Source organism: Sinohyriopsis cumingii, unplaced genomic scaffold (assembly GCF_028554795.1).
Source record: "Sinohyriopsis cumingii isolate HCF-2022 unplaced genomic scaffold, ASM2855479v2 utg004919l, whole genome shotgun sequence".
In the NCBI taxonomy this organism is placed as follows: domain Eukaryota; kingdom Metazoa; phylum Mollusca; class Bivalvia; order Unionida; family Unionidae; genus Sinohyriopsis; species Sinohyriopsis cumingii.
Window position 1 is genome coordinate 1,225 of NW_028316855.1, and position 14,599 is coordinate 15,823.

Below are 14,599 nucleotides of genomic sequence, written 5' to 3' on the forward strand. Positions count from 1 at the left end.
CACGCCTTAGAACATATATGAGTACTCCCTAACAATGGGAACTATTTTAACTCCGCCACCTTAGGCCAGTCAATGTATGCTTTCCAGGCACATTTCGCCGATATAACTGCACCATATTCGCCCGCATGGCGACATAAACGGTCTCTGCCAAGTCCCTTTTTATTTATGCCCTTGTGTAATTTACCGGTTTAATACCGTAAGTGCTGTCCTTGCAGTCACGCTACCAATGTATACCACTAGATTTCAATATGTACTATTTTACTCCAGGGACATTCATTCGGTTTTGGTCGCAATTCACTACTAGTGAACCATGGCATTATGGAGACTCACTAACACTTTACTCCGCGAAGTTTGCTCCTAGTGATTGGCCAATTATTTCGGGCAAAGGAATATTTATATTGCACCGAATTCCAATTATCAGACAAGTAATCACACAAATCTAAGAATTCCTTAAAACGGGGCGCTATAACCAAAGCGCATACTCCAAATTTATTACAATATGATCAAGTCGAAATTAATATGAAACTTACACGTTCCATACTGTTTCGTGAATTTTGATAATGAAATTAAAAATATGGAACGCTTCACGAATTTGCGTGTCATCCTTGCGCAGGGGCCATGCTAATCTTCTCTGTATCGTTCCAATTTTAGTATATGTACTGCCGAAGCAAGTACGATATACCATACCTGTTAATTTCCTTATTAAATGCATTTTCACGTAACATTTAAAGGAGAGGTACATGTACATTTGCATAACCGTGCACAGCGGGAAAACGTTGCAAAACGTTGGAGCAGTTAACTTCCTTTATTGCCGGTGGGGAAATATTCCAGGATGTCAAAAATAAAATAAACATACACATAAAAACCTTATTAAAATTACGTTGCTAGCATGAGTTTCATTTGCCATATAGCCTAATTTGAAACCACACGAACAAAAGAATCATTTACAATATTTTAAACATTCAAACACGGTCGTTAAGTTGACCAAAACGTAGATCTCTTTATTCTCCACTTACATTAATGGTTCTTCGTCTAGATGCATTCTGCGCCATATGCCGTTATCTAGGTAGTCCGAATAGAATATGTTTCTTTTCTTGCGGAGACATTTAGGCATAACAAAATGTGTGATTTTACTGCGCCGGCATACATCTGAAGCGTACTTTCGTGACAGAAAAAGTCGAGGCCACTCCAACTGCGCAGTGACCGCAATTTGATTACAATTATATCTCCACTGGCCCACGTGAAGCTCTGAGAAGAACCGCTTAGGGGTCATGTTCCGGTGACATACGTTATTAGCATAATCGCTAATTTTATCAGCCAATCAGATGAAGGCTTTTACCTTGGCGTTTGGGAGACTGATTAGTACGGCAGAAGCTCATCAATGTGTTCCCAACGATTTGGTTTACTTTTTGAAATTGTATGAAAGCGGCATTTCCCTTGGCTAATTCAAAGGTCTCCAGAACATGGCCCCTAAGCGGTCGCTTTCAGAGCTTCACGTAGGACAGTGGAGATCTCATTCACATGAGACTGCAGTGACTGAGAAGCTGCAAATAAAAACAAGTAGTTCGTTGATTCGCATCCGCTCGGTTGATCTAACCTGGTTCACGGCCGCTATGAAGCTACCACCAATATGTGTCATTTTACGTAAAATTACTATAGGCGACCAGTCATCTTCGCTAGCCAAGGTTTCCATATCTTAAGCCTATCTACACCTTGGCGGATGGAGCAGGCATTTGTGTGCTTTGGGCGTGTGAATTTAATTGCATGCAGAGGAAAACCACCGCATCCTACCAAACCTAAATTGTTCAAGTTTGAACCTGTTCCTAGATGATCGAGACAAGAGGAGCACACAACTTAAATCGACCCATACATACGCAGTTGAACACTGTCGGTCTGTGCTTGTACAAATACACATCACTCAAATACACCTGTAATGGCTTTTCTTTGGTACGTTGTCATACCTTCGATGTTAAACTTCCAAAGAATCCTTTTGAAGTAAATTGCCTCCACCCTTTTCGGCCCATCTACAATGTACCACGGTTACACGCTATTGATTAGTTGGCATTACATCCCAAGGGAGGCAACTCACGAAATCCAGTAAATGTCCCTAGGACAAAGCACTAATATATCTGCTCGATCCGCCAAGGTGTAAATTGGGTTAACATATCGGAACCTTGGCTAGCGAAGATGGGGACCAGTTCATGTTGGAAAAAGTCGAGTGGCAGCTAAACGTTGTAAGTTTCGGTGTTTTTGAAAACACGTCACTTCTATTTAGGGGGCGCTCTACAGATATTATGAACTTATAAGAAAACGATTGGTGTATGGTGTAGTTGCTTACATAGGCAACATGCTCAGTGAGAGAATATTGGCATATTTCTGTGTTACGTTAATGTGCTGTGACTGAAATTTCTTTGTATATTGTCTCAAAATACCCCTCCCTCACAACAACAGCAACAAAAAAAAAAAAAAAAAAAAAGACAAAAAAAAAAAAAAAACAAAACCTTACTGGTACTTATTTTCTTTGAAATACATTTCAACCGTATGTTGTGAGTTGGGGATATTTCTCTTCTCCCGAACATCGCTGGATTTAAATTTTTTTAATTGTTCTATACGGCAAAGTAACATAATCAAGAACACATTTACGCTAAATTGAAATGCAGAATATATTACAAGCCAGGGGTCATTACTTGACCGAGCGGTGTCAGACACTAGCGTGATACCCGATAGAAGTCATAAGTTTACCCCAAATTTACAAAGACTTCCATACAACTTCAGTTGTAAATTATAAAGCCCAACGTGTCCATTATATGCATACATTTTACTTTAATCAATGCAAGACCACAGAGCTCACAACCTGCCAAATATATACTGTTACACGCACACGGGTATTTACTTGACCGAGCGGTTGTCAAACCCTGGCGCGATTCTCGCTAGAAGTCATAAGTTTCCCCGACTTTCCAAAGACTTCCATACAACCTCAGTTGTAAATCAGAAAGCCCGACGTGTCCATTCTATACCTAAATTTTCCTCTAATTAATGCAAGACCACGGATAAACCAAACTGTCAACTATCTATCAACCGTACATCTGCGTGTTTTGGCTTCATTATGTTTCCGCACCACCAACCGTTCACGCCTTAGAACATATATGAGTACTCCTAACAATGGGAACTATTTTAACTCCGCCACCTTAGGCCAGTCAATGTATGCTTTCCAGGCACATTTCGCCGATATAACTGCACCATATTCGCCGCATGGCGACATAAACGGTCTCTGCCAAGTCCCTTTTTATTTATGCCCTTGTGTAATTTACCGGTTTAATACCGTAAGTGCTGTCCTTGCAGTCACGCTACCAATGTATACCACTAGATTTCAATATGTACTATTTACTCCAGGGACATTCATTCGGTTTTGGTCGCAATTCACTACTAGTGAACCATGGCATTATGGAGACTCACTAACACTTTACTCCGCGAAGTTTGCTCCTAGTGATTGGCCAATTATTTCGGGCAAAGGAATATTTATATTGCACCGAATTCCAATTATCAGACAAGTAATCACACAAATCTAAGAATTCCTTAAAACGGGGCGCTATAACCAAAGCGCATACTCCAAATTTATTACAATATGATCAAGTCGAAATTAATATGAAACTTACACGTTCCATACTGTTTCGTGAATTTGATAATGAAATTAAAAATATGGAACGCTTCACGAATTTGCGTGTCATCCTTGCGCAGGGGCCATGCTAATCTTCTCTGTATCGTTCCAATTTTAGTATATGTACTGCCGAAGCCAAGTACGATATACCATACCTGTTAATTTCCTTATTAAATGCATTTTCACGTAACATTTAAAGGAGAGGTACATGTACATTTGCATAACCGTGCACAGCGGGAAAACGTTGCAAAACGTTGGAGCAGTTAACTTCCTTTATTGCCGGTGGGGAAATATTCCAGGATGTCAAAAATAAAATAAACATACACATAAAAACCTTATTAAAATTACGTTTGCTAGCATGAGTTTCATTTGCCATATAGCCTAATTTGAAACCACACGAACAAAAGAATCATTTACAATATTTTAAACATTCAAACACGGTCGTTAAGTTGACCAAAAACGTAGATCTCTTTATTCTCCACTTACATTAATGGTTCTTCGTCTAGATGCATTCTGCGCCATATGCCGTTATCTAGGTAGTCCGAATAGAATATGTTTCTTTTCTTGCGGAGACATTTAGCATAACAAAATGTGTGATTTTACTGCGCCGGCATACATCTGAAGCGTACTTTCGTGACAGAAAAAGTCGAGGCCACTCCAACTGCGCAGTGACCGCAATTTGATTACAATTATATCTCCACTGGCCCACGTGAAGCTCTGAGAAGAACGCTTAGGGGTCATGTTCCGGTGACATACGTTATTAGCATAATCGCTAATTTTATCAGCCAATCAGATGAAGGCTTTTACCTTGGCGTTTGGGAGACTGATTAGTACGGCAGAAAGCTCATCAATGTGTTCCCAACGATTTGGTTTACTTTTTGAAATTGTATGAAAGCGGCATTTCCCTTGGCTAATTCAAAGGTCTCCAGAACATGGCCCCTAAGCGGTCGCTTTCAGAGCTTCACGTAGGACAGTGGAGATCTCATCTGAGAAGCTGCAAATAAAAACAAGTAGTTCGTTGCTTCGCATCCGCTCGGTTTGATCTAACGTTTGGTGGTTCACGGCCGCTATGAAGCTACCACCAATATGTGTCATTTTACGTAAAATTACTATAGGCGACCAGTCATCTTCGCTAGCCAAGGTTTCCATATCTTAAGCCTATCTACACCTTGGCGGATGGAGCAGGCATTTGTGTGCTTTGGGCGTGTGAATTTAATTTGCATGCAGAGGAAAACCACCCGCATCCTACCAAACCTAATTGTTCAAGTTTGAACCTGTTCCTAGATGATCGAGACAAGAGGAGCACACAACTTAAATCGACCCATACATACGCAGTTGAACACTGTCGGTCTGTGCTTTGTACAAATACACATCACTCAAATACACCTGTAATGGCTTTTCTTTGGTACGTTGTCATACCTTCGATGTTAAACTTCCAAAGAATCCTTTTGAAGTAAATTGCCTCCACCCTTTTCGGCCCATCTACAATGTACCACGGTTACACGCTTATTGATAAGTTGGCATTACATCCCAAGGGAGGCAACTCACGAAATCCAGTAAATGTCCCTAGGACAAAGCACTAATATATCTGCTCGATCCGCCAAGGTGTAAATTGGGTTAACATATCGAACCTTGGCTAGCGAGATGGGGACCAGTTCATGTTGGAAAAAGTCGAGTGGCAGCTAAACGTTGTAAGTTTCGGTGTTTTTGAAAACACGTCACTTCTATTTAGGGGGCGCTCTACAGATATTATGAACTTATAAGAAAACGATTGGTGTATGGTGTAGTTGCTTACATAGGCAACATGCTCAGTGAGAGAATATTGGCATATTTCTGTGTTACGTTAATGTGCTGTGACTGAAATTTCTTTGTATATTGTCTCAAAATACCCCTCCCTCACAACAACAGCAACAAAAAAAAAAAAAAAAAAAAAGACAAAAAAAAAAAAAAAAACAAAACCTTACTGGTACTTATTTTCTTTGAAATACATTTCAACCGTATGCGTTGTGAGTTGGGGATATTTTCTCTTCTCCCGAACATCGCTGGATTTAAATTTTTTTAATTGTTCTATACGGGCAAAGTAACATAATCAAGAACACATTTACGCTAAATTGAAATGCAGAATATATTTACAAGCCAGGGGTCATTACTTTGACCGAGCGGTGTCAGACACTAGCGTGATACCCGATAGAAGTCATAAGTTTACCCCAAATTTACAAAGACTTCCCCATACAACTTCAGTTGTAAAATTATAAAGCCCAACGTGTCCATTATATGCATACATTTTACTTAATCAATGCAAGACCACAGAGCTCACAACCTGCCAAATATATACTGTTACACGCACACGGGTATTACTTGACCGAGCGGTTGTCAAACCCTGGCGCGATTCTCGCTAGAAGTCATAAGTTTCCCCGACTTTCCAAAGACTTCCATACAACCTCAGTTGTAAATCAGAAAGCCCGACGTGTCCATTCTATACCTAAATTTTCCTCTAATTAATGCAAGACCACGGATAAACCAAACTGTCAACTATCTATCAACCGTACATCTGCGTGTTTTGGCTTCATTATGTTTTCCGCACCACCAACCGTTCACGCCTTAGAACATATATGAGTACTCCCTAACAATGGGAACTATTTTAACTCCGCCACCTTAGGCCAGTCAATGTATGCTTTCCAGGCACATTTCGCCGATATAACTGCACCATATTCGCCCGCATGGCGACATAAACGGTCTCTGCCAAGTCCCTTTTTATTTATGCCCTTGTGTAATTTACCGGTTTAATACCGTAAGTGCTGTCCTTGCAGTCACGCTACCAATGTATACCACTAGATTTCAATATGTACTATTTTACTCCAGGGACATTCATTCGGTTTTGGTCGCAATTCACTACTAGTGAACCATGGCATTATGGAGACTCACTAACACTTTACTCCGCGAAGTTTGCTCCTAGTGATTGGCCAATTATTTCGGGCAAAGGAATATTTATATTGCACCGAATTCCAATTATCAGACAAGTAATCACACAAATCTAAGAATTCCTTAAAACGGGGCGCTATAACCAAAGCGCATACTCCAAATTTATACAATATGATCAAGTCGAAATTAATATGAAACTTACACGTTCCATACTGTTTCGTGAATTTTGATAATGAAATTAAAAATATGGAACGCTTCACGAATTTGCGTGTCATCCTTGCGCAGGGCCATGCTAATCTTCTCTGTATCGTTTCCAATTTTAGTATATGTACTGCCGAAGCAAGTACGATATACCATACCTGTTAATTTCCTTATTAAATGCATTTTCACGTAACATTTAAAGGAGAGGTACATGTACATTTGCATAACCGTGCACAGCGGGAAAACGTTGCAAAACGTTGGAGCAGTTAACTTCCTTTATTGCCGGTGGGGAAATATTCCAGGATGTCAAAAATAAAATAAACATACACATAAAAACCTTATTAAAATTACGTTGCTAGCATGAGTTTCATTTGCCATATAGCCTAATTTTGAAACCACACGAACAAAAGAATCATTTACAATATTTTAAACATTCAAACACGGTCGTTAAGTTGACCAAAACGTAGATCTCTTTATTCTCCACTTACATTAATGGTTCTTCGTCTAGATGCATTCTGCGCCATATGCCGTTATCTAGGTAGTCCGAATAGAATATGTTTCTTTTCTTGCGGAGACATTTAGGCATAACAAAATGTGTGATTTTACTGCGCCGGCATACATCTGAAGCGTACTTTCGTGACAGAAAAAGTCGAGGCCACTCCAACTGCGCAGTGACCGCAATTTGATTACAATTATATCTCCACTGGCCCACGTGAAGCTCTGAGAAGAACCGCTTAGGGGTCATGTTCCGGTGACATACGTTATTAGCATAATCGCTAATTTTATCAGCCAATCAGATGAAGGCTTTTACCTTGGCGTTTGGGAGACTGATTAGTACGGCAGAAGCTCATCAATGTGTTCCCAACGATTTGGTTTACTTTTTGAAATTGTATGAAAGCGGCATTTCCCTTGGCTAATTCAAAGGTCTCCAGAACATGGCCCCTAAGCGGTCCGCTTTCAGAGCTTCACGTAGGACAGTGGAGATCTCATTCACATGAGACTGCAGTGACTGAGAAGCTGCAAATAAAAACAAGTAGTTCGTTGATTCGCATCCGCTCGGTTGATCTAACCTGGTTCACGGCCGCTATGAAAGCTACCACCAATATGTGTCATTTTACGTAAAATTACTATAGGCGACCAGTCATCTTCGCTAGCCAAGGTTCCATATCTTAAGCCTATCTACACCTTGGCGGATGGAGCAGGCATTTTGTGTGCTTTGGGCGTGTGAATTTAATTGCATGCAGAGGAAAACCACCGCATCCTACCAAACCTAAATTGTTCAAGTTTGAACCTGTTTCCTAGATGATCGAGAACAAGAGGAGCACACAACTTAAATCGACCCATACATACGCAGTTGAACACTGTCGGTCTGTGCTTGTACAAATACACATCTCTCAAATACACCTGTTAATGGCTTTTCTTTGGTACGTTGTCATACCTTCGATGTTAAACTTCCAAAGAATCCTTTTGAAGTAAATTGCCTCCACCCTTTTCGGCCCATCTACAATGTACCACGGTTACACGCTATTGATTAGTTGGCATTACATCCCAAGGGAGGCAACTCACGAAATCCAGTAAATGTCCCTAGGACAAAGCACTAATATATCTGCTCGATCCTCCAAGGTGTAAATTGGGTTAACATATCGGAACCTTGGCTAGCGAAGATGGGGACCATTTCATGTTGGGAAAAGTCGAGTGGCAGCTAAACGTTGTAAGTTTCGGTGTTTTTGAAAACACGTCACTTCTATTTAGGGGGCGCTCTACAGATATTATGAACTTATAAGAAAACGATTGGTGTATGGTGTAGTTGCTTACATAGGCAACATGCTCAGTGAGAGAATATTGGCATATTTCTGTGTTACGTTAATGTGCTGTGACTGAAATTTCTTTGTATATTGTCTCAAAATACCCCTCCCTCACAACAACAGCAACAAAAAAAAAAAAAAAAAAAAAGACAAAAAAAAAAAAAAAAACAAAACCTTACTGGTACTTATTTTCTTTGAAATACATTTCAACCGTATGCGTTGTGAGTTGGGGATATTTCTCTTCTCCCGAACATCGCTGGATTTAATTTTTTTAATTGTTCTATACGGCAAAGTAACATAATCAAGAACACATTTACGCTAAATTGAAATGCAGAATATATTACAAGCCAGGGGTCATTACTTGACCGAGCGGTGTCAGACACTAGCGTGATACCCGATAGAAGTCATAAGTTTACCCCAAATTTACAAAGACTTCCATACAACTTCAGTTGTAAATTATAAAGCCCAACGTGTCCATTATATGCATACATTTTACTTTAATCAATGCAAGACCACAGAGCTCACAACCTGCCAAATATATACTGTTACACGCACACGGGTATTTACTTGACCGAGCGGTTGTCAAACCTGGCGCGATTCTCGCTAGAAGTCATAAGTTTCCCCGACTTTCCAAAGACTTCCATACAACCTCAGTTGTAAATCAGAAAGCCCGACGTGTCCATTCTATACCTAAATTTTCCTCTAATTAATGCAAGACCACGGATAAACAAACTGTCAACTATCTATCAACCGTACATCTGCGTGTTTTGGCTTCATTATGTTTCCGCACCACCAACCGTTCACGCCTTAGAACATATATGAGTACTCCCTAACAATGGGAACTATTTTAACTCCGCCACCTTAGGCCAGTCAATGTATGCTTTCCAGGCACATTTCGCCGATATAACTGCACCATATTCGCCCGCATGGCGACATAAACGGTCTCTGCCAAGTCCCTTTTTATTTATGCCCTTGTGTAATTACCGGTTTAATACCGTAAGTGCTGTCCTTGCAGTCACGCTACCAATGTATACCACTAGATTTCAATATGTACTATTTTACTCCAGGGACATTCATTCGGTTTTGGTCGCAATTCACTACTAGTGAACCATGGCATTATGGAGACTCACTAACACTTTACTCCGCGAAGTTTGCTCCTAGTGATTGGCCAATTATTTCGGGCAAAGGAATATTTATATTGCACCGAATTCCAATTATCAGACAAGTAATCACACAAATCTAAGAATTCCTTAAAACGGGGCGCTATAACCAAAGCGCATACTCCAAATTTATTACAATATGATCAAGTCGAAATTAATATGAAACTTACACGTTCCATACTGTTTCGTGAATTTTGATAATGAAATTAAAAATATGGAACGCTTCACGAATTTGCGTGTCATCCTTGCGCAGGGGCCATGCTAATCTTCTCTGTATCGTTCCAATTTTAGTATATGTACTGCCGAAGCAAGTACGATATACCATACCTGTTAATTTCCTTATTAAATGCATTTTCACGTAACATTTAAAGGAGAGGTACATGTACATTTGCATAACCGTGCACAGCGGGAAAACGTTGCAAAACGTTGAGCAGTTAACTTCCTTTATTGCCGGTGGGGAAATATTCCAGGATGTCAAAAATAAAATAAACATACACATAAAAACCTTATTAAAATTACGTTGCTAGCATGAGTTTCATTTGCCATATAGCCTAATTTGAAACACACGAAAAAAGAATCATTTACAATATTTTAAACATTCAAACACGGTCGTTAAGTTGACCAAAACGTAGATCTCTTTATTCTCCACTTACATTAATGGTTCTTCGTCTAGATGCATTCTGCGCCATATGCCGTTATCTAGGTAGTCCGAATAGAATATGTTTCTTTTCTTGCGGAGACATTTAGGCATAACAAAATGTGTGATTTTACTGCGCCGGCATACATCTGAAGCGTACTTTCGTGACAGAAAAAGTCGAGGCCACTCCAACTGCGCAGTGACCGCAATTTGATTACAATTATATCTCCACTGGCCCACGTGAAGCTCTGAGAAGAACCGCTTAGGGGTCATGTTCCGGTGACATACGTTATTAGCATAATCGCTAATTTTATCAGCCAATCAGATGAAGGCTTTTACCTTGGCGGTTTGGGAGACTGATTAGTACGGCAGAAGCTCATCAATGTGTTCCCAACGATTTGGTTTACTTTTTGAAATTGTATGAAAGCGGCATTTCCCTTGGCTAATTCAAAGGTCTCCAGAACATGGCCCCTAAGCGGTCGCTTTCAGAGCTTCACGTAGGACAGTGGAGATCTCATTCACATGAGACTGCAGTGACTGAGAAGCTGCAAATAAAAACAAGTAGTTTCGTTGATTCGCATCCGCTCGGTTGATCTAACCTGGTTCACGGCCGCTATGAAGCTACCACCAATATGTGTCATTTTACGTAAAATTACTATAGGCGACCAGTCATCTTCGCTAGCCAAGGTTTCCATATCTTAAGCCTATCTACACCTTGGCGGATGGAGCAGGCATTTGTGTGCTTTGGGCGTGTGAATTTATTGCATGCAGAGGAAAACCACCGCATCCTACCAAACCTAAATTGTTCAAGTTTGAACCTGTTCCTAGATGATCGAGACAAGAGGAGCACACAACTTAAATCGACCCATACATACGCAGTTGAACACTGTCGGTCTGTGCTTGTACAAATACACATCACTCAAATACACCTGTAATGGCTTTTCTTTGGTACGTTGTCATACCTTCGATGTTAAACTTCCAAAGAATCCTTTTGAAGTAAATTGCCTCCACCCTTTTCGGCCCATCTACAATGTACCACGGTTACACGCTATTGATTAGTTGGCATTACATCCCAAGGGAGGCAACTCACGAAATCCAGTAAATGTCCCTAGGACAAAGCACTAATATATCTGCTCGATCCGCCAAGGTGTAAATTGGGTTAACATATCGGAACCTTGGCTAGCGAAGATGGGGACCAGTTCATGTTGGAAAAAGTCGAGTGGCAGCTAAACGTTGTAAGTTTCGGTGTTTTTGAAAACACGTCACTTCTATTTAGGGGGCGCTCTACAGATATTATGAACTTATAAGAAAACGATTGGTGTATGGTGTAGTTGCTTACATAGGCAACATGCTCAGTGAGAGAATATTGGCATATTTCTGTGTTACGTTAATGTGCTGTGACTGAAATTTCTTTGTATATTGTCTCAAAATACCCCTCCCTCACACCAACAGCAACAAAAAAAAAAAAAAAAAAAAAGACAAAAAAAAAAAAAAAAACAAAACCTTACTGGTACTTATTTTCTTTGAAATACATTTCAACCGTATGCGTTGTGAGTTGGGGATATTTCTCTTCTCCCGAACATCGCTGGATTTAAATTTTTTTAATTGTTCTATACGGCAAAGTAACATAATCAAGAACACATTTACGCTAAATTGAAATGCAGAATATATTACAAGCCAGGGGTCATTACTTGACCGAGCGGTGTCAGACACTAGCGTGATACCCGATAGAAGTCATAAGTTTACCCCAAATTTACAAAGACTTCCATACAACTTCAGTTGTAAATATAAAGCCCAACGTGTCCATTATATGCATACATTTTACTTAATCAATGCAAGACACAGAGCTCACAACCTGCCAAATATATACTGTTACACGCACACGGGTATTTACTTGACCGAGCGGTTGGTCAAACCCTGGCGCGATTCTCGCTAGAAGTCATAAGTTTCCCCGACTTTCCAAAGACTTCCATACAACCTCAGTTTGTAAATCAGAAAGCCCGACGTGTCCATTCTATACCTAAATTTTCCTCTAATTAATGCAAGACCACGGATAAACCAAACTGTCAACTATCTATCAACCGTACATCTGCGTGTTTTGGCTTCATTATGTTTCCGCACCACCAACCGTTCACGCCTTAGAACATATATGAGTACTCCCTAACAATGGGAACTATTTTTAACTCCGCCACCTTAGGCCAGTCAATGTATGCTTTCCAGGCACATTTCGCCGATATAACTGCACCATATTCGCCCGCATGGCGACATAAACGGTCTCTGCCAAGTCCCTTTTTATTTATGCCCTTGTGTAATTTACCGGTTTAATACCGTAAGTGCTGTCCTTGCAGTCACGCTACCAATGTATACCACTAGATTTCAATATGTACTATTTTACTCCAGGGACATTCATTCGGTTTTGGTCGCAATTCACTACTAGTGAACCATGGCATTATGGAGACTCACTAACACTTTACTCCGCGAAGTTTGCTCCTAGTGATTGGCCAATTATTTCGGGCAAAGGAATATTTATATTGCACCGAATTCCAATTATCAGACAAGTAATCACACAAATCTAAGAATTCCTTAAAACGGGGCGCTATAACCAAAGCGCATACTCCAAATTTATTACAATATGATCAAGTCGAAATTAATATGAAACTTACACGTTCCATACTGTTTCGTGAATTTTGATAATGAAATTAAAAATATGGAACGCTTCACGAATTTGCGTGTCATCCTTGCGCAGGGGCCATGCTAATCTTCTCTGTATCGTTCCAATTTTAGTATATGTACTGCCGAAGCAAGTACGATATACCATACCTGTTAATTTCCTTATTAAATGCATTTTCACGTAACATTTAAAGGAGAGGTACATGTACATTTGCATAACCGTGCACAGCGGGAAAACGTTGCAAAACGTTGGAGCAGTTAACTTCCTTTATTGCCGGTGGGGGAAATATTCCAGGATGTCAAAAATAAAAATAAACATACACATAAAAACCTTATTAAAATTACGTTGCTAGCATGAGTTTCATTTGCCATATAGCCTAATTTGAAACCACACGAACAAAAGAATCATTTACAATATTTTAAACATTCAAACACGGTCGTTAAGTTGACCAAAACGTAGATCTCTTTATTCTCCACTTACATTAATGGTTCTTCGTCTAGATGCATTCTGCGCCATATGCCGTTATCTAGGTAGTCCGAATAGAATATGTTTCTTTTCTTGCGGAGACATTTAGGCATAACAAAATGTGTGATTTTACTGCGCCGGCATACATCTGAAGCGTACTTCGTGACAGAAAAAGTCGAGGCCACTCCAACTGCGCAGTGACCGCAATTTGATTACAATTATATCTCCACTGGCCCACGTGAAGCTCTGAGAAGAACCGCTTAGGGGTCATGTTCCGGTGACATACGTTATTAGCATAATCGCTAATTTTATCAGCCAATCAGATGAAGGCTTTTACCTTGGCGTTTGGGAGACTGATTAGTACGGCAGAAGCTCATCAATGTGTTCCCAACGATTTGGTTTACTTTTTGAAAATTGTATGAAAGCGGCATTTCCCTTGGCTAATTCAAAGGTCTCCAGAACATGGCCCCTAAGCGGTCGCTTTCAGAGCTTCACGTAGGACAGTGGAGATCTCATTCACATGAGACTGCAGTGACTGAGAAGCTGCAAATAAAAACAAGTAGTTCGTTGATTCGCATCCGCTCGGTTGATCTAACCTGGTTCACGGCCGCTATGAAGCTACCACCAATATGTGTCATTTTACGTAAAATTACTATAGGCGACCAGTCATCTTCGCTAGCCAAGGTTTCCATATCTTAAGCCTATCTACACCTTGGCGGATGGAGCAGGCATTTGTGTGCTTTGGGCGTGTGAATTTAATTGCATGCAGAGGAAAACCACCGCATCCTACCAAACCTAAATTGTTCAAGTTTGAACCTGTTCCTAGATGATCGAGACAAGAGGAGCACACAACTTAAATCGACCCATACATACGCAGTTGAACACTGTCGGTCTGTGCTTGTACAAATACACATCACTCAAATACACCTGTAATGGCTTTTCTTTGGTACGTTGTCATACCTTCGATGTTAAACTTCCAAAGAATCCTTTTGAAGTAAATTGCCTCCACCCTTTTCGGCCCATCTACAATGTACCACGGTTACACGCTATTGATTAGTTGGCATTACATCCCAAGGGAGG

At 40.3% G+C, this 14,599-nt stretch overlaps 5 non-coding genes across 5 annotated transcripts; all 5 read right to left on the reverse strand.

Moving 5' to 3' along the window:
- Positions 1–568: 568 nt before the first annotated feature.
- LOC149769048 (U6 spliceosomal RNA) lies at positions 569–675 on the reverse strand. The gene has a single exon (XR_016419481.1). It is a non-coding gene; the product is annotated as a U6 spliceosomal RNA (small nuclear RNA).
- Positions 676–3,693: 3,018 nt separating this feature from the next.
- Positions 3,694–3,801, reverse strand: LOC149769049 (U6 spliceosomal RNA). The gene has a single exon (XR_016419490.1). It is a non-coding gene; the product is annotated as a U6 spliceosomal RNA (small nuclear RNA).
- Positions 3,802–6,820: 3,019 nt separating this feature from the next.
- On the reverse strand, positions 6,821–6,927 carry LOC149769050 (U6 spliceosomal RNA). The gene has a single exon (XR_016419491.1). It is a non-coding gene; the product is annotated as a U6 spliceosomal RNA (small nuclear RNA).
- A 3,027-nt stretch (positions 6,928–9,954) lies between these two features.
- LOC149769051 (U6 spliceosomal RNA) lies at positions 9,955–10,061 on the reverse strand. Its single transcript, XR_016419492.1, has one exon. It is a non-coding gene; the product is annotated as a U6 spliceosomal RNA (small nuclear RNA).
- Positions 10,062–13,084: 3,023 nt separating this feature from the next.
- LOC149769052 (U6 spliceosomal RNA) lies at positions 13,085–13,191 on the reverse strand. The gene has a single exon (XR_016419493.1). It is a non-coding gene; the product is annotated as a U6 spliceosomal RNA (small nuclear RNA).
- Positions 13,192–14,599: the final 1,408 nt, after the last annotated feature.